General features: G+C 41.1%; 1 protein-coding gene across 2 annotated transcripts in view; it reads right to left on the bottom strand.

Annotated features, from left to right (window-relative positions):
* LOC122548484 (regulator of microtubule dynamics protein 2) overlaps positions 1–25,543 on the bottom strand; it is a 225,766-nt gene that overhangs the window by 57,614 nt on the left and 142,609 nt on the right. The gene's annotated exons all lie outside the window — the stretch shown is intronic.

A 25,543-nucleotide genomic window follows, 5' to 3' on the forward strand; every position in this document is an offset into this window, starting at 1 on the left:
CATAGACATGACTCCAGGATGGTGCTATTACCTCCATGGTGCCAGGATCTGGGATGTCACTGAGTGACTTCCTGGAGGGGAAATATGATAAGACAGAGGTTATGGTGCACACTGGTACCAATGAAATAGATAGAACGAGGGATGTGGCCTTGCTCAAGAGTTCTGGAAGCTAGACAGTACACTAAACAGCATCATTTCAAAAGTTGTAATCTTTGGCTTAATCTCAGTGTCATATGTTAGCAAATACAGAAATAGGAGAATAGGACAGATGAATGTGTGACTCAAGGGCTGGTGCATGAGGGAGGGTTTTAGACCTCTGGATCACTGGGACCATTTCTAGAGAAGGTAGGATCTATACAATTGGGACAGTCTGAACCCAAATTAGAATGGGACCAACATCCTTCCGGGTGGGTTTTCTAATGCTGTTTGGAGAAATTTAAACTAGTTCAATAGGGAGCAAAGTATTAGTATGATAGGGACATGGCATACTTTAGTAAGGAAAGGAACCAAGGCATACAGAATTCAGACATGTTGCATTCCAAAGGAGTAAGGCAAGGCTGGATGGCATCTACTTTAATGCTAGGAGTATCATAGGCAAGACAGATGTGTCCAGAGATTCTACACTGACCATGATGCCATCTGCCTGCACATGGTCCATATCCATTTCTTGCTGAAGTAAGATTGGTTTTGCAAAATGCCTCTTAAACATTGCTATTGTACCTGCTTCTACCACCTCCTCTGGCAGCATTTTCCAGACTCCAACCACCGTCTGTGTTTTTTTTAAAAAAAAGCCTGTCTTGCAAATGTCTTTTAAACTTAAGTCCCCTCATCTTAAACCCTAATATTTGACATATCCACCTTGGGGGCAAAAGACTCCAACTATCCACCCTAACCATGCATCTCATAACTTTATATACGTCCATCAAGTTGCCCCCCAGCCTCTGACGTTCTATTGAAAACAATTCAACTCCGTCCGGTCATTCCTTCTAGCTAATACACTTCACTCCTAGCAAAATCCTAGTAAATCCATTTTGCATCCTCTCCTTCATCCATATCCTTCCTATAATGTAGTAACCTGAATTCCACGCAATACTCCAAACATTGCCTAACTAAAGTTTTGCACAGCTTCAACACCACTGGCCAATTTTTATACTCAGTACCCTATCGATAAAGGCAAGCGTGCCTTCTGCCTTCTTTACCATGTTATCTATAATGTGTTTCCATTTACAGGGAACTATGGACTTTCCCCAAGATCTCTCTGTGCGTCAATGCTCCTTAGGCTCCTGTCACTTCCTGTATACTTACCTTTATCTCTGAAAATGCATCACTTAACCATCCCAAAATCAAACTGAGGTAATCTATTTCCTAGATGTTCTGAACAAATTATTCTTGCATCTAATTGCATCCAGCGGTTCTGCGAACCAACAAAAACTTCCCAATCTATGGGTTTTTCCTCTAAGCAAAAAGAACTGATCCTTCCAAATAGAAAGCAAGCTAATGCCTTTCAATGTTCATTCTGCTGGATCATAAAACTCTCACAATGCAAACAAGTTCCAATATTACTCTAAGAATTCTCTCTCTCATACTGGTTTAAAAATATCATGGCTCCAAAACGACTGATAAGTTAATCATTAAACACTCTCAAACATAGAGACCAAACCCCCGCATGTCACGTCTTCAAAATTCAAAGTCTAAAATTATTAATGTGTACGAATCACAGACCTTACATCACATAAACATACAGACATATTATTTACAACTTATATATGATTGCAGTTTTCTTGCCTACTCTGCAACAGAATTGCAAGCCACTCACAATCTACTCAATTCAACATGCAATGAACTTTGCTAAAGCAAAACTCATATCAATTCATATCATTTAGCCAAATATTCTACCTCAAATGTGCAAGGAAACTGAGATTCCGGAATATGTCAAGCAATTCCACTATCTTGGCAGCTAAGTCTCTCAAAAGGTCACATTTAATAAGGATATCAAACACTGGATCAGCTGTGCCAGGTCAGCATTCCACAAACTACAGCAGCAAGTGTTTGACAACAAGTACATCAAGGAATCAATAAATGTCCCACTGTCACCACCCTCGTGCACTGCAATGAAACCTGGATTGTGTACCTGTGACACCTAAGTGGGTTAAAGTAATATCACCTCTGCATCATTATGATTCAATGGGAGGACCACTGAACCATCGCTGTTTTTCTGGAAACCAGTTCCACAAACAATCAATCTAAACCCTTACAAAATTTAATTACAATAGACTGGAAAATCTTTCTGGATGGCTGTAAGGCATCTCCTGCACAAAGTTCTATTTTCACAACTATTAAAAGGTCAGTGTCCAGGGGAGAACAAAGAAAATGCCTCAAAAACAGTATGGGATTCTTTTTGAAGTGGATAACATTGACCTGAATGACTGGGAGGCGCTTGATATCAATTATTCAAAATGTCGAGAATTTGTCCTTTGGACTGCACTGCGCTTTCAGTCATATGTTGATGATGAGATATAGCGACAGCACAGGAGGAAAGGAATGGAAGCAAGTCCTGCATTCTGGATTCCATTACCTTGTGAAATATCCTGTCCCATGTGCTCGAAAATCTATGGTTTGGGAATTGGCCCATTCAGTCAAATTAAGATCGATCATAAAAACTTGTGACATCATATTTGATCAGGGATAACCACCACCATGAAGAAGTGCTGGCTTTGTAAGGTGCTGTCTAATGTGGTTATCAAGTAGCTGCAGTGAACCTTGTAGATAATATGCACTACTACAACTGTGTGCCGGGGCAGAGGGACCGGATATTTGATAAATGCATTGGAGATCAAGCATTCTATGTGGCCTTGCAAACCTGTGGCACAACTTTTAGTAATTGGTGCATTTGTACATTGAGGTTTCTTTGTTCCTTTACCCCACCAAAGTGTGCACTGCCCGATCTCTCTATCTTACCAAACTGAATGACTCACATTTACCTGTGTTGACCTTCATTCACCAATTATTTGCTTGTCCTGCCAGTTTATTATGTCCTTGTGTAATTTGTTGCAGACCTCCTCACTGCCATTATAGACCATAGAACAATACGGCGCAGAACAGGCCCTTTGGCCCTCGATGTTGCGCCGAGCTGTGAACTACTCTCAGCTCGTCCCCCTACACTATCCCAAAATCATCTATGTGCTTATCTAAGGATTACTGAAATCTCCCTAATGTGGCTGAGTTGACTACCTTAGCACGTAGGGCATTCCATGCCTTTACCACTCTCTGCGTAAAACATGTCTCTGACATCTGTCTTAAATCTATCACCCCCCAATTTGTAGTTATGCCCCCTCGTACAAGCTGACGTCATCATTCTAGGAAAAAGACTTTCACTGTCTACCCTATCTAATTCTCTGATCAGCTTGTATGTCTCTATCAAATCCCATCTTAGCCTCTTTTTTCCAATGAGAACAGGTTCAAGTATCTCAGCTTTTCCTCATAAGACCTTCTCTCCAGACCAGGCAACATCGTGGTAAATTTCCTCTGCACCTTTTCCAATGCTTCCACATCCTTCCCGAAATATGGGACCAGAACTGTACACAATATTCCAAGTGTGGCCACACCAGCGATTTGTATAGTTGCAGCATGATATTGTGGCTCCGGAACTCAATTCTACCCAATTTGGTGTCTTGCTAAAATTAGATATGCTGCTTTTGATTCCAAACTCCAAATTATTAATATAAATTATGAACAGCACTGATCCTTATAGAGACCCACTTTCCACCTTCTGCTGCTCTGAATAACTAACCCTTTACACCTGCTGTACTGCTTTTAGAACAAAACTTGAATTAGGTTAAATAGCCCCGGTGACTGTTACCTGGTTATTCCTACTTTATGCTTTCTGTCTTAAAGTCATCCACATTGCCACGTCATCTGACTCTACATTCCTTTTCCAAGGCTGTTTGAAAATCTAGCAAATTACATTTATTGCATAGCCATTGCATTCTCACTCTGATACAAAGTTGATCAATTAGTTTTTCTGTTTTGAAATCCAGATTGGCATCTCTATGCTAGGGGATCAAAGGAGGAGATAAAGGTGGATCGTTCATTCAGAACTTTGGGCAGATGATGTTTGGAAATGCTTCAGCCTTATCTTCTGTACTCACATGCTGGGTTTTACATTCAATAAGTTTGGGAAATTTGTAAAGCCTGTTCCTCAGATTGGTTAACAGATCACTATCATTTACCACCTGATGCCCCAGGAATACATAGCTTTCTTCTGATCCTTGGATTTTGTAATAGCTTAGTTCTGCATATAGCATGTCAGTTCTATAGTTTGGCATGTAGTTCTATGTTTCAACTTCATGGAGTTAGCAACTCCTTTATAGGTAGGTCTATCTTAATCATACTTCTCCAGGCACGATCTCTAATGTAGCTAGTCACCATGATTGATGGTAATAGTTAAGTGGGGGATGTGCTGGGCCAAGTCTTTACACGTTGTGATGGGATTCAATAAAGCTGCTGTTGATGGCCCACAGTATTTCATGGATCCTCAATTTTGACATGTTGGATATGTACTGAATCTCTCCAATTCACCAAGGTGGCACTGTGAAAGATGATGCTTTATTATGAAGCCAAGACTTTGCCTCTACATGGACTTTGCAGAGATCATTCCTACCAATATTGTCATAGGCAGAGGCATCGGTGACAAGTGGATTGATAAGACAAAGATCAAATGGGTATTTTTTTCTCTCTTTTTGGATTTTTTTCACCACCTGCCATTTGTAGGATTGAGTCATTTTTCAATAACTAATTATTTTGACTTGATTAAGCAAGTAAGGAATTGAATTATACGTTGTTTCATTATGGTTAGTTGTAAAACATTTTCTCTTATGAAGAAATGCATTTGGCCCTTTGGCCCACGTAAGAGTAAGGTCATGGGCTCATGGTTGCATTTACAGCTCAAGCAAATGCAAACCATAGCTAACATATGCAAAAATGTTTTGATGTAAAAGGCTGCTAAGCAAATACATAGCTATACTTTCGATTGGTTCAGTCATTTCTAAAAACTTTGTATCTGCTATGGCAGTTCCTGTTTCTACTAGATTCATAGGCAGTGAGGGATGCATATGTGCATGTTGTCTGTATTGCGTGGGTGAGAGAGAGTGCATATGTATGTATATAAAAAAACACACATGCATATAGATGGATGATAGTCAATCACTGGGACATGACATTACATACTCTGAGAAGACACGCACATCTTTCATTGGAGCCACTGAATTGGCATTAAGCCAAAGCCAGCATAAAAGTCCACATATAACAGCTCAGGTCAACCAACGATCCTCCAACATGATCTTGAAATCCTCTGATGACTTGCAACTGGGACCTTACACTTGATCTTAGTAAAAAAGCTGAGAAGCCTAAACTGGAGGGCACCAACATCCTGGCAAAGAGATTTGCTAGTGTACTTGGGAGGATTTAAACTAGTGTGGTAGGGGGATAGGAACCAGAGCAGTAGGTCAGCAAATGAAATGGCCTGGGAGAGTCTGAAACTACGGCCAAAAAGACTAAGAGGAAGAAGAGACAAAGCGAGGTTACTGGTTGCAGCAGGACTAGCAATCTAGGCGTACTTGTTTTACAGTGAGGAATATGACAGTTAAAGCTTAAGAACTTAGAGCTTTGATTAATACATATGATTATAACATTTTAGCTATAACAGAGATTTGGGTGAGAGAGAGACAAAGCTGGCAGCTGACCACTTCGGAATTTAGATGCTTCAGGTGAGATAGAGAGGGATGCAAAAGAGAAAAGACAGAAGATCACAGCTGTACTGAGGAAGGATATATTGGATAGCTTGTCCAACTAGGCCATATAAGTAGAGCTCAGAGTGGTATGATGATGCTGCTCCTTCAACAAAGCTATGTTGTCCTTGGGATTTTTCAGAGAGAATGTAAATGCAGAGCCTTCGGCAGAATTAGTTTTTATGGGTTTTAGGGCCAAGTTGATTATAGCTAACAGATACTGCCTCAGAAAAAAGGCTTTCAAGCTTAAAAAAGCACTTGTACAATGAAAGGGAAGTGGTCAGTTCTCCCGGCTCACTTTTCTCTGGTTTGGTTTGGTTTGGTTTGGATTGGGTTTTTAGCAGTCTGGCTGTTCAGAGCAGTCAGTCAGTTTTGGTCAAAGAAATAGCTGCATGAAACTTGTTCCATGCTGAATCTCTCTGCCATCTCTCCTGTAAGATCTTGTGTTTGATTTTTACCTTTCTTGCCAAGGGGTGTTTAAAGGGATTTGTTGCAAACAGTTGGAACTGCATCATTAAGTTGGGATGATCTTGTTGGGTTTTGGATAGGTTGTTATTTTATATTCTGTTCTCTTTTGTTTGTGTTTCATTTGGTAATCTTGCAAACATGTTCTGTTTTGTTTAAAACTAAGTGGTTGGACCAAATGCATCACTCCTGGAATATCTACCATACACTTGCTTAAAAACTAGGAAAGTTAGGGTACAGGCTACTTTCTTGAAATGTTTTTAGAGGGTCTGGCCTGGTCCACAATAAATTTGGGGTTCTTTGTGAGATTTGTTCTATCGTTCCGATTTGGAACTATAGTTCCAGAGTTGCTGGACTTGAACGCAGTGAGTGTTAGGTGTTAATGTCTTTATTCGAGATGTTGAATTTGGTTGGTTTAAAAGTTTCAGTCACTAATAGTTTCTCGGGGTGGAAGAAATGATTTTGAGGGTTTTGGAAAAGGTAATTAAGGCCAAGATGCTGGAATTAGCAGATAATCTGGAGTTGGAGCTCCTCCTTCTGTGAGGAAAGAAGAGATAATTACAGCAGTAGTTCAGCATTCAAATAAACTGGAAACACCTTCAGAATCTTTGCAGATGGCAAAAGTTCAATTGAAAATGAAGCAGCTTGAGTTAGAGACAAAAGATAAGGAAAGAGCAACAGAGATGAAACAGTTTGAATTACGATTAAAAACAGAGGAGAGAGAGAGAGAGAGAGAAGAGCGAGAGAGAAAAGGCGAGACAGTAAAGGAAGAAAGAGAGGGAGTTTGAACTTCAGAAATTGGCAGTTAGACAGGAAAGTCAGCTGAAAAGGATGGAGATGAAGGCTGAAGGTAAGCTTAGTGAGGAAGAGAGTGAGGATGAGCAAACTCTTGGTTGCCAAAGGCCTAAATTTGATGAGAAGGATCTGGAAGTCTTTTTCACCTCATTTGAAAAGGTGGCTAAACAAATGCAGTGGCCAGTGACCATGTGGCCAAACCAAATTTTGTAGGTAGGCCAAGTGAGGTATTTGCATCGCCATCAGAAGAGATAACTGAGACACATGAGGAGGTGAAGAAAGCCATCTTAAGTGCAAATGAGCTTGTGCCAGAAGCCTACAGGCATTTCAGGAATCGAAGGAGGGACCCTGGTCAAACCTACATTGAGTTTGAAAGGATAAAACAAAGTAAATTTGATACGTGGATAAGGGCAGTAAAAATAGAGCAAACCTATGACACTCTGAGGGAGACAATGATTTTGGAGGAGTTCAAAAATTCACTTCCTGAAGTAGTGAGAACTCATGTGGAAGAGCAGAGAGTTAAAACAGCAAGATTAGCAGCTGAAATGGCTGATAATTATGAGTTGGGCCATGAATCAAAGTTTGGGTTCTAAAATCCATTTCAATCTGTGAGGGATAGAAATTGGAGAAAAGAGAAATTCTCACATGGTAAGGGAAAGGTAGATCTCTGTGAAGATCATAAGGATAACTTACCACAGAGTAAAAAGAAAACCCTTGAAGGGGAAAGAGAAGTTAAAAAGCTCCAGTGTTTTCACTGCAATAAAGTAGGTCACATGAAATCACAGTTTTGGTTGGTTAGGAAAAGTACTGGGAACCAGATGTAGGAAAACAGGATAAGCCAGTAAATTTATTGGAGTAGTAATGGAAAGTACAGTGGAGGCCAGAAAGCTGCACCAGAATGTACAATCTGGTCGGAGGTTGGTTAAGGAGAAAGTGCCAGATCTTCTTAAACCATATACCTGTGAAGGTAAAGATATTATGCATAGACCAAAAGCAGCAAGTGAAGGAATTACCATTTTAAGATATACAGGATCCTCTCAATCTTTGATGGTGAAAGACGAGGATATATATAACTCTGAAGGACTATTGCCAGGAAAAGTGATGCTAATGGGAATTCACGGTGAGTCAAGAAGTGCTCAATTATGTGGAGTAAGGTTAGAAGTTAGAGCGTCCAGTGAAGAGTGGAGAAATCATGGTAGGAGCACTGGACAAACTCTCAGCTCCAGGAATACAATTTGTGCTTGCTAATGATATACACAACCGCCTGCTGTGGTTGAAAAGCCAGTGGAAACTCAGGTAATTGAATTATTGCAGGAAGCATATCCTGTGATTTTTCTTGACTGTGTGGTAACGAGGTCAAAAAGTCACCAGTTGAAACAGGAGCGTTCAAAGAGTACAGATAAGAAAGTTCAAGTGGAAATAACAGAGACCCTGTTTGATCAAATGGTTGACACAAAGCAGGAACAGGTAGATGACAAAACAGACATCTTTAGCTCAGATAAATTAGCTGAGTTTCAGCAGAAAGGTGAAAATTTAAAGCAATTGTATCAAAAATTGCTTCCTGGTCAACATGCAAGGTTGTCTTAGCTCCTTTGATAGTCCCCAGACCTTCCTGAAAATCTCCTGAGTATTTGGTGAAGACTTCACTCAGGCAGCCATTTTTTCATCGAAAATGTTGAGCCAATCAAGGTGAATCTTTCTCAACCAATTTCTCCCTATCAGGCTTGGGCACAAGCCTTTTACTACAATCAGTGGTAACTGAACCAGCTGCTTCTCAGCCGAGACCAGAACCAAAGTTATACCCTTAATCTGTAAAGGTTCCCTGGTATAAGTTCTCAGGCTAACCGAAGTCTTACGCAAACTTAAGAATTGGAGTCCAGAGCAAATTTTGTTGAAGACTGGTTCTGCAATCACTCATATACCCGTGCTGGTATCAAACTCCATTAGAACCCGGTGAGCATTTAACCAGACCTTTATTTTGATTGGTTTTGATTTGGATCTTGCTAAGCAACTTAACTGTTCCAAGACAGATACAGGTGAGCTTTCCAACGTGTAGTCTCCTAGATAGCAGCTTATGAGTCCTCTTTGAATGGAATAGAAGGTCAGCAAAACCTACTAGATTAGTCTTAGAGTGAGTGCAAGCATTTGCTGATTAAGGAAGTGTCTAGTTGTGCAATTTGTGAAAACTTAATTAGACCGTAATTTGTAATTTGCCAAAAGAAAGATCAACAACTTGTAAATTCTGTACTTAGAAGCTTTTGAACAGTCTTATTTTCAAGGAGTGCATTCAAAGAATAGCCAGAGAACAGACTGAGATAGACACATAGAAAAGAATCCAACACAGTGAAGCTGAGCACTTGAATGCAATTTAGAATTGAGTGCAGGAGTTAAGTGTTTCGCGGAATTCACTGGAGAAAGATGTTAGAATCAATGAAACACCTGATTATTAAGTATGCTAGATTTTAAAATAGAAGTAAGGTCTGCAACTTTTGTTCCTGTCTCCAGTCTTTCTTCTCTTTTTTATCTCTCTTTTTAAAAATAGCTTGTACTGTATAAGATTGATACTAGTGTGTAAATAAAAGGAAATAATTCAATAAAATGTAAACAGTAGTCATTAATATATATTGGAAACAGTTGTGGTCCCAGCTCTATTCCCTAATTTAGCAATTTCTCTATTCATGCCATTATCCTACCTCAAACAGGAGGGGCTCTTATTTTATGACAACCTTTTGTATAGTACGTTGGCAAATGCCTTCTGGAAATCCAAATACATCTATCAGTTCTCCTTTTTCTACACTGGTTGAAACTTTCTCAAAACACTCTAGTAAATTAGTCAAAAACAATTTCCCTTTCATGAAGCCATGCTGACTTTGCTTGATTAGATTATGATTTTCCAAATGTACTACTATTATTTCCTTAATAATTAAGTCAAACTTTTTATAATAAAAGATGTTAGGTAAAGGGCCTATAGTCACTTTATGTCTTCCTCTCTTTCAGAATAGATGTCTCACATTGGCAGCTTTCAAATCCTCCAGTACTTTTCCAGAATCCAAGGAGTTTTGGAAAATTACAACCAATGCATTCACTATCTCTGTAGTTACTTTTTTCTGGTGTTCAAGTAGTAATGTTCAACTTGCAATTTCAGCAGATAAGTCAGCATTTCAAGGCAATTATTTTGACAAGATACCCAAAGAGAGACAGAGCATATAAACACAACACAAAGTAAGGAAAAAGGGGAAACAAAACATAAATCAATGGATTTTTACTTGACTGTGCATAATATTTGGAATTAAGTAATGAAATTAATAGTACAAAGGCAGGTTCATGACTATGATCCGATAGTTATTACAGAGACATGGCTTCAAGAAAAATAAAGCTGGGAATTGAACACTGAGGGGGATGTGACCTTTTGAAAGGTTAGGAAGGGAAAGGTATTGGGTTGCCCAAATTAGAATGAGATGGAATTAGTACACTAGCAAAAAATGGTCTTGGAATGGATCATGTAGAATCATGAATGAGATAAGAAATAGAGCCATAGAGTTGTACAGCACAGAGACAGACTGTTTGGTCCAACTCGTCCATGCCGACCAGATATCCTAAACTGATCTAGTCCCATTTGTCAGCATTTGGCCCATATCCGTCTAACTCTTCCTATTCATATATCCATCCAGGTGCCTTTTAAATGTTGTAATTTTACCAACCTCCACTACTTCCTCTGTATTTCATTCCATACACAGACTTGCATGTAAAAGTTGCTACTTAGCTTCCTTTTAAATCTTACCCCTCTCATTTTCAACCTTTGGGCTCTAGTTTTAGACTCACCTACCCCACGAAAAATACCTTGACTATTCACCACATCCAAGCCCCTCGTGATTTTATAAATCTCTTAGGTCACCCCTTAGCCTCTGACGTTGCAGGGAGAATAGCCCCAGCCTATTCAGCCACTCCTTATTAGCTCAAACACTGCAACATCCTTGTATATCTTTTCTGAACCCTTTCCTAACAACATCTTTCCAAAAGCAGGGAGACCAGAATTGAACACAGTATTCCAAAAGCAGCCTAACCAATGTCCTGTACAGCCGCAACATGACATCTCAACTCCTGTACTTAATGCACTGACCAATAAAGGCATGCGCAACAAATGCCTTCTTCACTACCCTGTCAACCTTCCAGGAACTGTGAACCTGCACCCAAGGTACATTTGTTTGGCAACCCTCCCCAGGACCCTATCATTTAGTGTATAAGTCCTGTTCTGATTTGCCTTACCAAAATGTAACACCTCAGATTTATCGAAATTAAACTCCACCTGCCACTCCTCAGCCCAGTGGCCCATCTGATCAAGGTTCTGTTGTACTCTGAAATAACCTTCTTGACTGTCTACTACAACAACAATTTTTGTGCTATCTGCAGACTTACTCATCATTTCTCTTTTATTCACAGACACATCGTTTATATAAATTACAGAAAACAGTGGACCCAGCACCGATCCCTGCAACACATTAATGGTCACAGACTTCCAGTCTGAAAAACAACCCTCCACCATTACCCTCTGTCTCATACCTTCAAGCCAATTTTGTATCTTCCTGGATTCTATGTGATCTAACCTTGCTAACCATTGTCGAATGCCTTGTTGAAGTCCATACAGACAACACTCCACCTTCATCAAACTTCTCAGTCACTTCTTCAAAAAAACTCAATTAAGTTAGTAAGACATGATTTCCCATACACAAATACACGTTGACTATCCCTAATCAGTCCTTGCCTTTTCAAATACATGTAAATCCTGTCCCTCAGAATCCCCTCCCAACAACTTACCCAACACTGATGTCAGGCTCACTGATCATAGGGTCTAGAGATTTACAGCACGGAAATAGACCCTGTGGTGCAACGAGTCCATGCCGACCAAATATCCCAACACCCAGCCCATATTGCTCCAAACCCTTCCTATTCATATACCCATCCAGATGCATTTTAAATGTTGCAATTGTACTACCCTCTACCACATCCTCTGGCAGCCCATTCCACACACACACCACCCTCTGTGTGAAAGAATTGCTCCTAAGGTCTCTTTTATATCTTTCACCTCTCACCCTAAACCTATGCCCTCTAGTTCTGGACTCCCCCCCTCCCCCCCACCCCTTCCCCCCCCCCAGGGAAAAGACCTTGTCTATTTATCCTATCCATGCTCCTCATGATTTTATAAACCTCTATGAGGTCACCCCTCAGCCTCCGACGCTCCAGGGAAAATAGTCCCAGCCTATTCAACCTCTCCCCATAGCTCAAATCCTCCAAGCCTGGCAATATCCTTGTAAATCTTTTCTGAACCCTTTCAAATTTCACAACTTCCTTCAGATAGGAAGGAGACCAGAATTGCATGCAATATTCCAAAAGTGGCTGAACCAATGTCCTATATAATTACTTAGATTTACTTAGATTTACTTAGATTACTTACAGTGTGGAAACAGGCCCTTCGGCCCAACAAGTCCACACCGACCCGCCGAAGCGTAACCCACCCATACCTCTTTTAACCTAACACTACGGGCAATTTAGCATGGCCAATTCACCTGACCCGCACATCTTTGTGACTGTGGGAGGAAACCGGAGCACCCGGAGGAAACCCACGCAGACACGGGGAGAATGTGCAAACTCCACACAGTCAGTCGCCTGAGTCGGGAATTGAACCCGGGTCTCTGGCGCTGTGAGGCAGCAGTGCTAACCACTGTGCCACCGTGCCGCCCACAACTGCATATAACTGCAAAATGACCTCCCAACTCCTGTACTCAATACTCTGACCAATAAAGAAAAGCACACCAAACATCTTCTTCACTATCCTATCTACCTGCGACTCCACTTTCAAGGAACTATGAACCTGCACTCCAAGGTCTCTTTGTTCAACAACACTCCCAAGGATCTTACCATTAAGCGTATACGTCCTGCTAAGATTTGCCTTCCCAAAATGCAGCACCTCGCATTTATCTAAATTAAACTCCATCTGCCACTCCTCAGCCCATTGGCTCATCTGATCAAGATCCTGTTGTAATCTGAGGTATCCTTCTTTGCTGTCCACTACACCTCCAATTTTGGTGTCATCTGAAAACTTACTAAGTATACCTCTAAAGTTCACATCCAAATCATTTGTATAAATGATGAAAAGTAGCGGACCCAGCACTGATCCTTTTGGTACTCCATTGATCACAGGCCTCCAATCTGAAAACAACCCTCCACCACCACCCTCTGTCTTCTAACTTTGAGCCAGTTCTGTATCCAAATGGCTAGTTCTTCCTGTATTCCATGAGATCTAACCTTGCCAACCAGTCTCCCATGGGTAACCTCGTCAAACGCTTTAGTTAAGTCCAAATAGATCATGTCTACCACTCTGCCCTCATGAATCCTCTTTGCTAATTCTTCAAAAAACTCAATCAAGTTTCCCTCCCACAAAACCATGTTGACTATCCCTAATCAGTCCTTGCCTTTCAAAATATATGTACATCCTGTCTCTCAGGATTCCCTCCAGCAACTTGCCCACCATCGACGTCAGGCTCACTGGTCTATAATTCCCTGGCTTGTCCTTACCACCTTTCTTAAATAGTGGCACGTTATCCAACCTCCAGTCTTCGTGCACCTCATCTGTGACTATCGATGATACAAATATCTCAGCAAGAGGCCCAGCAATCATTTCCCTGGCTACCCAGAATTCTAGGGTACCTCTGATCATGTACCAGGGAGTTATCCAACTTTATGCATTTCAAGACATCCAGCATTTCCTCCTCTGTAATATGGACATTTTTCAAGATGTCACCATCCATTTCCCCACATTCTATAATCTTCCATGTCCTTTTCCACAGTAAACACTGACGCAAAATACTCATTTAGTATCTCCCCCATCTCCTATGGCTCCACACAAAGCCCGCCTTGCAGATCTTCGAGGAGCCCAATTCTCTCCCTACTTCCCCTTTTGTCCTTAATGTATTTGTAAAAACTCTTTGGATTCTCCTTCACTCTATTTGCCAAAACTATCTCATGTCCCCTTTATGCCCTCTCAAGTATACTCCTACTGCCTTCGTACTCTAAGGATTCACTTGATGTATCCATCTATACCTTACATATATGCTTCCTTCTTTTCCTTAACCAAAACTTCAATTTCTATCACCATCCAACATCCTCTCTACCTACCAGCCTTACCTTTCACTCTAACAAGAATATACTGTCTCTGCACTCTTGTTATCTCATTTCTGAAGGCTTCCCATTTTCCAGCCATCCATTTACCTGCGAACATCTGCCTCCAATCAGCTTTTGAAAGTTAGGTTAGATTAGTTTCTCTACGTGTGGAAACAGGCCCTTTGGCCCAACCAGTCCATACCAAACCTCCAAACAGTAATCCACCCAGACTCATTTCCCTCTGACTAATGCACCTAACACTATGGGCAATTTAGCATGGCCAATTCACCTGGCCTGCACATCTTTGGACTGTGGGAGGAAACCGGAGCACCCAGAGGAAACCCATGCAGGCAGTCACCCAAGGCTGGAACTGAACTTGGGATCCTGATGCTGTGAGGCAGCAGTGCTAACCACTGAGCCACCACGCCACTTTAAGTTTTTGCCTAATATCATCAAAATTAGCCTTCCTCCAATTTAGAACTTCAAGTTTTACATCTGGTCTATCTTTTTCCATCACTATTTTAAAATTAATCGAATTATGGTTGCTGGCCCCAAAGTGCACCCCCACTGACACATCAGTCACCTGTTGACCATATTTCACAAGAGTAGGTCAAAGTTTGCACCTTCTCTAGTGGATACATCTACATATGAATCAGAAATCTTTCTTGGACATGCTAAACAAATTCCTCTCCATCTAAACCCTTAACACTACGGCAGTCCCAGTCTCTGTTTGGAAAGCTAAAATTCCCTACCATCACCACCCTATTATTCTTATAAATAACTGAGATGTCCTTACAAATTTGTTTCTCAATTTCCCTCTATCAGGGGGTCTATAATATGATCATCCCTTTCTTATTTCTCAGTTCCACCCAAATAACTTCCCTGGATGTATTTCCAGGAATATCCTCCCTCAGTACAGCTGTAATGCTATTCCTCCTTCTCTCTTGCCTCCCTTTCTGTCCTTCCTGCTGTATTTGTATCCTGTAACATTAAGCTGCCAGTCCTGTCCATCCCTGAGCCAAGTTCCTGTAATTGCTATGATATCCTAGTCCCATGTTCCTAACCATGCCCTGAGTTCATCTGCCTTCCCTGTTCGGTCCCTTGCATTGAAATAAATGCAGTTAAATTTATCAGTCCTACTTTGTTCTCGGCTTTGTCCCTGCCTGCCCTGACTGTTTGGCTCACTTCTTTTCTCAACTGTACCAGTCTCAGATTGATCTCTTTCCTCACTATCTCCCTGGGTCCAACCCCTCTGCTCTATGCTTCTATTCCTACCCTCACTTGATCGTAGCACCGGGAGTAATCTAGATATTACTACTCTCGAGGATCTCCTTTTTAAATTCCTGCCTAACTCTCTATATTCCCCCTTCAGAATCTCAATCTTTTCCCTTCCTATGTCGTTGGTTCCAATGTGTACGACAACCTCCTGCATCCTCTCTGAGAAATCCTTGATTCTGGCACCAGGGAAGCAACACACCATTCTGATTTTTCGCTGCTGGCCACAGAAACATCTGACTGTGCCTCGGACTAGAGAGTTCCCTAACACAATCCATCTCTTGGAACCTGATGTACTCCTCATTGCATTAGAGCCAATCTCAATACCAGAAACTTGACTGTTCGTGCTATATTCTCCTGAGAATCCATCACCCCCTACATTTTCCAAAACAGCAGACTTGTTTGAAATAGGGATAGCCACAGAAGACTCCTGCACTATCTGCCTACCTCTTTTACCTTTCCTAGAGTTAACCCATCTATGTGACTGTATCTGCGACTTTTCTCCCTTCCTACAAATGCCATCCATTAGATCCCCTTGCTTTTGTAAATTCCTCATTGCCTCTAACCGTCTCTCCAACCGATCCATTTGATCTGATAGGATTTGCAACCAATGGCATTTATTGCTTATACAATCCTCAGTAACACATAAACTCTCCCTAAACTCCCACATCCAACAGGAAAAGCATATCATTCTGCTAAAGGCCATTTTTGCTTCATCCAATCTGCAGAAAATAGCCCTGTCTTATTCCTCTACAAAACACTGCTCCAGACTAACGTAATACTTATGGCTTATATTTTTAAGTTTAATCAAGAGACATATCTCAACAAAACATATAATCAAGAAAGAACCCACTACTACAGACTTACAGCTAGACCCCAAGGCCACACTTAAAACTACTCATCTGTCTCTGTGCTGTGACCGTTCCCAAACAGGTTCCTCCACGATCAGTTGTGAATTTCACTGTTTGTTAATTGTCCCAGATGCACTCTGGTGCCCAGTGATTCATGAATTAAACAGCAAAGGCAGGTTCATTGCTGTGTCAGGGAGCAATGTGTGTTTTCTTTTCCTCTTCCCCCCCCCTCCCCCCCCACCCCCACACTGACCTCATCATGTGCTGCCTTTGTCTGTTTCTCTCCCTTTTAAAAGTGCTGTTGTTTTGACTTTTGTTTTCTCCAAAGTTCCAAAACAATGCAACAGCATATAAAACAGTAGTTGCTGCTCCTGGAATTTGAGGAAATCACCTCCAACACCAAAAACTGGTATATAGTTCCCTTTTCACTTTTCTTAAATAATGGCACCAGTCTTCTGACATTTACCCATGACTGTCAATGATACAAATATCTCAGCAAAGGGACCTGCAATCACTAACTGAGCTTCCCACAAAGTTCTGTGATAGACCAGATCAGGTTCCTGGAGATTTATCCACCTTTATGCATTTTAAGACATCCAGCATCTCCTCTTCTGAAAATAAGAAGGGAAAGACGATCTTATATCCTACTCGGTGGGAGTAAGATATAAGATCCTAACAATAGCTGCTCTGTTCGACGGACAATAAATCAGAAGATAATGATGACATGTAAAAAAGGTAATACATCAATCATGATTCTAATCTTCATACAGATGAGGAAAATCAGATTGATAGAAGTGCCTGCAAAGAATTCATAGAGTATATTCAGGAAAATTTCTTGGAATATGATGTTGTGTAACTGTCAATGGATCAGACTGTTTTCATCTGCTGTGTATAGAAGTAGGTTTAATAAATAAGTCTACAGAAAAGATCCCCTTGGGAACAGTGACAACAACATGGTTGAATTCAGCATTCAGTTTGATAGTGAGAAATCAGAATTGGCTGAACTGTGTTAGACTTAAAGAACAGTAATTACATTGGGTTGTTTAGTAAATTCATGGATAATATGAAAATTAGTGGTAAATAGTGAAAGGGGTATAAAGCGATGGCAAAGGCTACAGATGGAGTATGAGTACAGTTATGGCATCCACATTATAGAAAGGATCTGATTTAACTTTGGTAGATTAGAGGAGATTTACCAGTTTGTTACCTGGCTAGGGAGTTTTAGTTATGACGTGAAATTGTAATTTCTGGGGTTGTTTTTCTTGGAGCAAAGGAGACTAAGGGATGACATGACTGAGATGTATATAAATATTAGGAGCATGAGTATTGTAGGCAGGAAGCAACATTTTCTTTTGGTGGAGTGTCAATGACCAAGGAGATATGGGAGAGAAAGTTTAGAGAGATTGTCAGGAACTCTTTTTTTCACCTGGGGTGGTGGAAATTGAAACTCACTGCCTGGAAGTGTGGGAGAGACAGAAACAGTCATAACATTTAAGGTATTTAGATATGCACTTGCAATGCCAAGGCATACAAAGTTATCGGCCAAGTGCTGGAAAATGGGATTAAAATAGTTAAATGCTTGATTTTGAGGGGGTCAGACTCGATAGGCCAAAGGGGCTTTTTTTTCTGCTGTAGACCTCAATGACTATAAAAGATACCTGATGCAGAAACTTAAGAAAATAGTTCATGACTCACAGTAAAGATATGTTCCAGTTAGGAGGAAGGATTCTAGGAAGGGGATAAACCAATGATAGTTAACCAAGAAAGTTCAGTATCAAATTGAAAGAAAAACATGTAATATAGCAAAGGTTAGTAGTAAATCAGATGATTAGGTAAGTTTTAAAATTCAAGCTTTAAATGGGAGAAGGAATAATACATGATAGTAATAACACAATAACTCAGTAGAGAAAAGTACTAGGGAAACTAATCAAACTAAAAGCCTATACACCCCTGAACCTGATGGGTTGTATCTTAGGCTTTCCAAGAAAGTAGTTACAGAGATAATCAAAGCAATGATTGCAATCTTTCAAGAATACTTAATTCTAGAAAACTTCCAGACAATTGGAAAACTATCAATGTAACACACTAATTCAAAAAGGGAGCCAAAAAGCACATAACTATTGGCCAGCTAGCTTAACGTCTGTCATTCGGAAAATGTCAGAGTCCATTATAGGGGGTGTAATAGCAGAGTATTTAGAAACACATAAAACAATCAAGTAGAGTTAACACGGCTTGATGAAGGAGAAATCATGCCTGATAAATTTATTACAGTTCTTTGAGGAGGCAATAAGCAGGGTAGATAAAAGGGAACCAGTAGATGGATTTGGATTTCCAAAGGCATTTAATAAGGTATCACAGATAAGGCTACTTATTAAGAGCCCATGGTGTGGGCAATAATATATTAGCACAGAGGATTGGTTAAATAACAGAATACAGAAAGTTGGGATAAAAAGGGGCATTTTCAGGAATGTAACCTATAACTAGTGAAGTGATACAGGGATCAATGACCAGAACAATTATTTACAATATACATCCACATGGATGAAGAAAGTGAATGGATTGTCGCCAAGTTTGTGATGACACAAAAATAGGTAGGAAGACAATGTTGAAGATGAGAGTCTACACATGATAGAGCTGCGTTACATGAACAAATAAGAATTTAGCAGATGGAATATAATTTGGTTATTCACTTTGTTGGGAAGAATACAGGTGCTGAATATTATTTTAATGGAGAGAAACTGCAGAAAGTTGCAGAAGAGAGGGATTTGGGGGATGCTAATACATTAGTTCAGTAGGTGATATGGAATGCAAATAGCCTTTGTTTCAAAATAAATGGAGTGTAAAAATAGGGAGCTCTTCTGAAAACTAAATAAGGTATTGGTTGGACCCAACTGGAATACTGTAAATAGTTTTGAACCCCTTATCTAGGGAAAGATATACCTGTGATGGAAGTAGTCCACAGAATGTTCACTTGGTTAATCACTGGTTTGGAGGCATTTTCTTACGAAGAGAGGTTAAGTAGAGAGCTAATCTTATTGGAACACAAGATTTTTAAGAAGTTTTCATATCATAAATGTGGAAAGGTTATTTCCCCTTATGGGAGAGTCTAGGACCAGAGGGCATAATTTCACAAGTAAGGTGTGGCCCATTTAAGACAGAAACGAGAAGGGTGTGGTGAATCTATGGAATCCTTTATTGCAGAGTGTATCGAGTCTGGATTGATAAGTCTCTAAAGCTGAGCAGACATATTTTTAAATCAGTAAAGGAATCATGAGTTATAGGCAAAAGGCAGGCAAATACAGCGCCTCACATTTATTTAGATTGAACTCCATCTGTCACTCCTTGACCCATCGGCCTAACTAATCATGGTTCCATTGTATTCTAAGGTAATCTTCTTTGCTGTTTACTACACCACCAATTTTGGTGTCATCTGCAAACTTACTAACCATCCCTCCATTTATTCACATTCAAATCATTTATATAAAATGACAAAAATGACTGACCCTTGCTGGTCAAAGGCCTCCAATACAAAAAGCAACCCTCCACCACCACCCTCTGTCTCCCATCTTCTAGTTAATTTTGTATCCAAATGGCTAGCTCTCCCTGTATTCCCCACATGATTTAACCTTGATAGAATCATATAATCCCTGCAGGGCAGAAGCAGGCCATTTGGCTCATCGAGTCTACACAACCTTCTGAAGATCATCCCGCCCAGACCCATGCCCCACGTAGACCGGTTACCTTACATTTTCCATGGCTAATCTACACTTTCCTGAACACTATGGAAAATTTAGATTGGCCAATCCACCCAGCCTACACATCTTTGGATTGTGGGAGGTAACCCATGCAGACATGAGGAGAATGCGCAAACTCCACACAGTCACCCGAGGCTGGAATTGAACCTGGGTCCCTGGTGCTGAGGCAGCAGTCCAAATCACTGAGCCACCATGCCATTGGTTAATCAGTCTACTATGTGGAACCATGTCAAACACCTTACTGAAGTCCATACAGAGATTTCCACTCTGCCTTCATCAATCCTCTTCGTCACTTTTTCAAAAAACTTATTCAAGTTAGTGAGACATGGTTTCCCACACACAAAACCAAATTGACTATCCCTAATCAGTCCTTGCTTTTCCTCAGGATCCTCTCCAACTACTTTCCCACCATTGATATCAGGCTCATCTATCTGTAGTTCTTTGGCTTTTCCTTATTCTTTTTCTTAAATAATGGCACCACAATAGCCATCTTTCAGTCTTCCAGCACCTCACCCATGGCTAACAATAATACAGAATCTCTGCAAGGGGCCCAGCAATTATTTCCCTAGCTTTCCACAAGGTTCTCGGGTACACCTGATCTGGTCCTGGCAATTTATCCCTGTTTATGCATTTTAAGATGTCGAGGCACCTCCTGCTTTGTAATATGAACACTTATCAATATGTTGCTATATATTTCCCCACGTTCTCTAGCTCCCATATCCTTCTCCACAGTAAACACTGATGCAAAATATCTCACCCATCTCCTTTGATTCCCCACATTGGTGGCCTTGCTGATCTCTGAGGAACCCTATGCTCTCCCTAGTTACTCTTTTGTCCTGAATGTACTTGCAGAAACCCTTTGGATTCTCCTTAGCCCTAATTGCCAAAGCTAAATCATGCCCACTTTTTTGCCCTCCTGATTTCCCTCTTAAATATACTCCTAACTGCCCCTATCCTCCTCTAGGGATTCACTCAATCCATGCTGTCCATACCTGACATATTCTTCCTTCTTTTCCTTGACCAGAACCTCAATTTCTCTAGACATCCAGCATTCCTTATATCTACCAGCCTTGCCCTTCACCCTAACAGGGCCATACTGTTCCCGGACTCTCATTTTGAACGCTTTCCATTTTCCATTCATCCCTTTACCTCCAAATATCTGTCCCCAATCAACTTTTGAAAGTTCTTCATAATTCAAATTTTGCCTTCCTCCAATTTAGAATTCTAACTTTTAAATGGCCTATCCTTTCCCATAACTATTTTAAAACTAATAGAATTATGATCACTTGCCCCAAAGTGCTCCCCCCACTGACACCTCAGTCACTCGCCCTGCCTTATGACTCATTGCACCAAATGGCCTATATAACTTCTGACAGAAGATGTAGTAGCCATGTTAGAGACGATGTCAGATCCAGGAACGTCGTTTTTGAAAGTCCTCGGCTACTCTGGATCCACTTTTGATGCATTCTGAACATAGATTTAAAGATGGAAAAGTTTTCCATTCCATTACATATGACCTCATGAAGTTGCCCTCTTACATATATACAGATGATTTCTGATAAAATTCAGCCAAGTCTCAATTGTTGGTGTGTTTTATGAGCCCTTGTGATTCTTCTCATGCTATTCACTGTAGTTCACTTCATTAGCTATTTAACATATGTCTATGGTACCCTCTTTGTGCTGTCTTTCCTGTGGCCACAAGTGGAAATACTTAGCCAATGCTAGGACCTCCTGAGATTCACAGCATCACTGCAAGTTAAATGCAATTGTGAACAAAGTCAAGCATGATCAGATCTGTCGTACATGGTTCTTGAAATGGTAGCTGCAAGTTAGCTTCACACTTTGCTGACAGGGAGATGAAGGTTCTTGTGTCCAGGATGGTGCAGAGGAGGGCTGTCCTCTTTCTTCAGGGTTGCCAGAGGAGACCACGGTACCAGATCCTGCAAACTTGGTCTGAAGTTGCCATCCAGGTTAGTGTAGTGTCCATGGTCCAAGGGAGTTTTTCCAGGTCAATGACCTTTTATGCTGTGCGAGGGTAAGTGCCACTATATTTTCTCTAATCACTCTCATTAATTCTGCCACTGCACCAACTTCCCACTGAGGCTCATGGTCTACCAACTTGAAATTGCATACATCTCTGTCACCCATCCCAACCAATAACATCTCCCCAGCATACTAACCCTGCATTCTCTCTGCGCTGCCAAGTCATTCATTCAGGACAGTTTCCCAACCTAAACTTGAACTAAAAGCTGTGACAGCCATTTGTATTACACTCAATCCCTCTCTCTCGCATTCTCGGAGGAAATGACCCATGATAAGATGAAGAGTGCCAAGGTGGGTGGTGGTGTGCTCAACATCTCTCAGAGGACAGAATTCTTGACTTTGAAGGAGAAGTGCATACCCACTTGTAGTGATATCAAAATATCCATGGTCTAACAATCAAGAAAAAAATCATCGTCCTTTGATGCACTTTCATTACTGCTACTGTGAACATATTCTTAACATGCCCATCCTTAACATTCTTATACCTCTATTTTCACACTCATTCTTTCTATTGTCTCCAGAGGTACCAGTGGCATCTGCACATAGTCTCCAGCATCAAGAGAATGGCCCTGCTGCAGATGATGCTCCAGGAAAGCTGCTTCCTGAGTTAATTACATTGACAGGTAGGGCATTCCATGTGCTTACCACTCTGAGTAAAGAATCTGCCTCTGACATCTGTCTTAAATCTATTATCCCTCAATTTGTAGTTATGCCCCCTCGTACAAGCTGATGTCATCATCCTAGGAAAAAGACTTTCACTGTCTACCCTATCTAATTCTCTGATGATCTTGTATGTCTCTATCAATCCCCTCTCAGCCTCCTTCTTTCCAATGAGAACAGACCCAAGTCTCTCAGCCTTTCCTCATAAGACCTTCCCTCCAGATCAGGCAACATCCTTGTAAATCTCCTCTGCTTCTTTTCCAATGCTTCCACATTCTTCCTGTAATGGGGTGACCAGAACTATACACAATATTCCAAGTGTGGCTGCACTAGCATTTTGTATAGCTGCAGCATGACATTATGGCTCCGGAACTCAATCACTCTACCAGTAAAACCTAACACACCGTATGCCTTCTTAACAGCACTATCAACCTGGGTGGCAACTTTCTGGGATCTATGTACATGGAATCCAAGATCCCTCTGCACATCCACATTACCAAGAATCTTCCCACTGACCCAGTATTCTGCCTTCCTGTTATTCTTCCCAAAATGAATCACCTCACATTTAGCTGCTTTGAACTCCATTTGCCACCTCTCAGCCCAATTCTGCAGATTACACAAGTCCCCTTGCAACCTGCAACATTCTTCCACACTCCACTACTCCATTGACTTTAGTGCTATCTGCAAACTTACTCACCCATTCACCTATGTTTGTGTCTAAGTCATTTATAAAAATAACAAGCAGCAGTGGTCCCAAAACAGATCCTTGTGGCACACCACTAGTAACCAGACTCCAGGCTGAATATTTTCCATCAACCACCACTCACTGCCTTCTTACAGAAAGCCAGTTTCTAATCCAAACTGCTAAATCACCCTCAATCCCATGCCTCTGCATTTTCTCCAACAGTCTACCATGTGAAACCTTATCAAAAGGCTTCACTGAAGTCCATGTATACCACGTCAACTGCCCTACCCTTATCCACATGCTCGGTCACCTTCTCAAAAAACTCAATGAGATTTGTGAGACATGACCTGCCCTTGATGAAACCATGTTGACTATCTGTAATCAAATTATTGCTTGCTAGATGATTATACATCCTATCTCTTATAATCCTTTCCAAATGTTTTCCTACAACAGACGTATGGCTCACTGGTCTATAATTACCTGGGTCATCACTACTGCCCTTCTTGAACAAGGGCACATTTGCAATCCTCAGGTCCTCTGGTACTAAACCTGTAGAAAATGATGACTCAAAGATCAAAGCTAAGGGCTCCAACATCTCCTCCCTAACTTCCCAGAGAATCCTTGGATAAATCCCATCTGGCCCAGGGGACTTGTCTATTTTCACTCCTTCTAGAATTGATAACACCTCTTCCTTGCTAACCTCTATCCTTTCTAGTCTAATATCTCATAGCTCATTCTTCTCTAACAATATTCTCCTTTTCCTGAGTGAAAAGCGATGAGAAATATTTGTTTAGCACCTCTCCGATTTCCACAGGGTCCACACACAATGTCCCACTTCTGTCTCTGACTGGCCCTATTCCTACCAGAGTCAACCTTTTATTCCTCACATACCTATAGAAAGCTTTAGGGTTCTCCTTTATTTTATTTGCTAAAGACTGCTCAGATCCACTCTTTGCTCTTCTTAACTCTCTCTTTAAATCCTTCCTAGCTAATCTGTAGCTCTCCATCACCTCATCTGAACCATCTCGTCTCATCGTCACATAAGCCTCCTTCTTCCATTTAACAAGAGATACAATTTCTGTAGTAAACCACGGTTCCCTTACCTTGTCATTTCCTCCCTGCCTGACAGGGACATACCTATCAAGAACATGCAATATCTGATCCTTAAAGCAGCTCCACATTTTGATTGTCCCCATCCCCTGCATTTTGCTACCCCCTTCTATGCATCCTAAGTCTTGCCTAATTGCATCATAATTGCCCTTGCCCCATCGCCAATTCCTGCCTTGTGGCATATATCTATCCCTTTCAATCGCTAAGCTAAACGTAACTGACTTATGGTCACGCTTTCCAAAGTGTTCACCTATAACTAAATTAAACACCTGGCCTGGTTCATTACCAAGCACCAGATCCAGTGTGGCCTCCCCTCTTGTTGGCCTTTCAATATACTGTTTCAGAAAACTCTCCTGCATACATTGGACAAAAATTGATCCATCCGACGTACGAGAGTGAAAGCATTTCCAGTCAATGTTGGGGAAGTTAAAGTCCCCTGTAATGATCACCCTGTTCCTTTCATTCCTATGCAGAATCATTTTGCCAATCCTCTCCTCCACCTCCCTGGAACTCTGCGGAGGCCTATAAAAAAACTCCCAGCAGTGGGACCTCTCCTCTCCTGTTTCTAACCTCAGCCCATACTACCTCAGTAGATGAGTCCTCGTCAAAAGTTCTTTCAGCCACCATTATACTATCCTTGACTAACAAGGCCACACCTCCTCCTCTTTTACTGCCTTACCTGTTCTTAATGAAAGATCTAAACCTGGAACCGACAACATCCATTCCTGACCCTGCTCTATCCATGTCTGCAAAATGGCCAAAACATCGAAATCCCAGGTACCTATCCATGCTGCAAGCTCACCTACCTTATTTTGGATACTTCTGGCATTGAAGTAGACACACTTCAAACCAGCTTGCTGTCTACCAGCACAATTCTGTGATCGTGAAAGGAGTGGAGTCCTAGGCTGGATATGTACACTGACTTGCGCTCCATTACCCTAGCCATTGGTACTTAGCATC

Source organism: Chiloscyllium plagiosum, chromosome 3 (assembly GCF_004010195.1).
Source record: "Chiloscyllium plagiosum isolate BGI_BamShark_2017 chromosome 3, ASM401019v2, whole genome shotgun sequence".
Taxonomy (NCBI): Eukaryota; Metazoa; Chordata; class Chondrichthyes; order Orectolobiformes; family Hemiscylliidae; genus Chiloscyllium; species Chiloscyllium plagiosum.